The sequence below is a fragment of the Arachis duranensis genome, chromosome 10, assembly GCF_000817695.3.
Source record: "Arachis duranensis cultivar V14167 chromosome 10, aradu.V14167.gnm2.J7QH, whole genome shotgun sequence".
Lineage (NCBI taxonomy): Eukaryota > Viridiplantae > Streptophyta > Magnoliopsida > Fabales > Fabaceae > Arachis > Arachis duranensis.
In genome coordinates this window covers 87,925,174-87,927,685 of record NC_029781.3, presented here as the reverse complement: position 1 = coordinate 87,927,685, position 2,512 = coordinate 87,925,174, and the positions used below count along the sequence as shown (strand labels likewise).

At 32.2% G+C, this 2,512-nt stretch overlaps 1 non-coding gene across 1 annotated transcript; it reads right to left on the bottom strand.

Moving 5' to 3' along the window:
- Positions 1–1,672: 1,672 nt before the first annotated feature.
- Positions 1,673–1,776, bottom strand: LOC127743683 (small nucleolar RNA R71). Its single transcript, XR_008005067.1, has one exon. It is a non-coding gene; the product is annotated as a small nucleolar RNA R71 (small nucleolar RNA).
- Positions 1,777–2,512: the final 736 nt, after the last annotated feature.

Genomic DNA, 2,512 nt, shown 5'->3' with positions numbered 1-2,512 from the left:
GTTTTTGTTCTTGTTAAAGTTTCGAACTTTCTTATTTCTTTTTACAAAAAGTTTCAAAAATAGTGTCTTTTATTTGAGTTTAGTGTCAATTCTTAAGTTTGGTGTCCCTTGTGTGTTCCTTATTTTCCTTAAAATTTTTGAAACTGTCTTAAATGTTTTTTCTTGGTATTCAAGTTGTTCTTGTTTCTTTTCTTGTTTTAATCTTAAAATTTTTAAGTTTGGTGTTTTTCTTTTTAAATTTCAAAAACTTAGTTTTTTTAATCTAAAAACTTTAAAGTTTGGTGTCTTTTGGTTGTTTTTCTCTTTCTTCATTAATTTCGAAAAAAATATATATATCTTTTCTTATCTTTCTTAAAATTTCAAAAAAATCTTATCTTATCTTATTCTAATTTCAAATTTCAAAATCTTTGTCAAATCTTTATCTTATCTTTTTATCTTTCTTTAAATTTCAAAAATCCTATCTTATCTTATTTCAAATTCAATTTTAAAAACTCAATTTCAAAATTTAAAATTTAAAAATTCAAATTTCAAATTTCAAATTTAAATCTTTTTCAAAAATCAAATTTCAAATCTTATCTTTTCAATTCTTTTTCAATTCTTCACCATATCTTATCTTTTTAACTTATTTTTAAATATTTATCTTATCTTATTTCAAATTTCAAAATTCAAAATCAAATCATTTTCAAATCTTTTCAAAATTTTGTCTTATCTTTTCTAATTTTAAATTTAAAAACTTTTAAAATAAAATCAAATCTTCTATCTTATCTTATTCGCAAATCTTTCTTAATTAGTTACTTTCCTTTCTCTCTTCTTTTTCAATACTTCCTAACTAATTCCTCTCTCTTCTTTTTCAAAAACTACCTTCTAATTTTCAATTCCGTTTAATTAATTAGCTTTTAATTTTTTTCCTATTTTTGAATTAAATAAATAAAATAAAATAAAAACAAAATATTTTAATTTCTCTTTTTACTTCTTAATTTTCGAATTCTTTACCCCTTTTATTCGAATTCTTCTTATCTCCTCTCTATCTTCATTCTTCTTTCTTCTTCACATCTCACAGGGAGTTCTCTATCCTTTGACATAGAGCTCTCATTCTTCTTCTTTCTTGTTTTTTTTCTTGTTTATGAGCAGGAACAAAGATAAAGAACCTCTCTTTGATCTTGATCCTGAACTTGAGAGGACCCTAAGGAGGCGTTTACAATAAGTTAAAGCACAATACTCTGGAAGAGACCTCATAGATCTTTTAGAACAAGAAATAGAAAATACAAGCATGGCAGCCGAATAGAACAATGGAGAAGATGCAAGGAAGGTTCTTGGTGACTTCACTATACCCACTTCTAACTTCTATGGAAGAAGTATCTCCAAACCTGCCATTAAAGCAAATAACTTAGAGCTTAAGCCTCAGTTAGTCTCTCTAATGCAACAAAAATGCAAATTTCATGGACTTCCACTGGAAGATTCACATCAATTTTCATCTAAATTCTTGCAAATATGTGATACTGTTAAGACCAATAGAGTGGATCCTGAGGTCTACAGACTTATGCTTTTCCCTTTTGCTGTTAGAGACAAAGCTAGGATGTGGTTGAATTCTCAACATAAGGAAAGCCTAGACTCTTGGGAAAACTTGGTCAATGCTTTCTTGGCCAAGTTCTTTCCACCTCAAAAGATGAGCAAGCTCAGGTTGGAAGTACAAACCTTCAGGCAAAAAGAGGGTGAATCCCTCTATGAAGCTTGGGAAAGATACAAGCAACTGATCAAGAGATGTCCTCCTGACATTCTCTCAGAATGGTCTATCCTAGGTTTAACAACAGATCACCATTCCCATCTTCTCAGTAATAGATGAAGACTTCTAAGCAGAGCTTTTCTGACTTAGCAACCATAGTCTCTGAACTCTCTAAGATTACTCATAGTTTCATAATAGAAACTAGGTCCTCCATTAGAAATCTGGAGGTACAAGTTGGTCAGTTAAGTAAGAGAATCCCTGAGATCCCTTCTAACACTCTTCCTAGTAACACTGAAGCGAATCCAAGAAAAAAGTGCAAGGCCATCATTGTAGAAACTGAGGTCGAATCTGAAGGAGATGATATGGCATTGAACGCCAGTAAGAAAGACCTTACTGGGCGTTCAACGCTCAAAGAAGAACCATCATTGGCGTTGAACGCCAGTAAAAGGATACAAGCTGGGCGTTCAATTTCCAAAGAGACACAAGTCCTGGCGTTGAACGCCACAATAGGAGTAGTTGGTGACCCTAAGCCCTCTGAGAACTTTCCTATTGAAGAGCTAATAGAACCCAAGGTTCATGAGGAGCCCATTGAAGTTTCCTTAAATGCTTGGTTAAAGATCATAGAATCTGAAGAATACTTTTCCTTTGATGAGGAAGAGGAAACTAGGGAAGAACAAGTTGCTCGGTACCTAGGACTTCTCATGAAGCTGAATGCCAAGTTGTTTGGCACAAAGACATTGGAGGAAGAACCTTCAGTGCTCACCAAGGAACTCAATGCCTTGGTTCAGC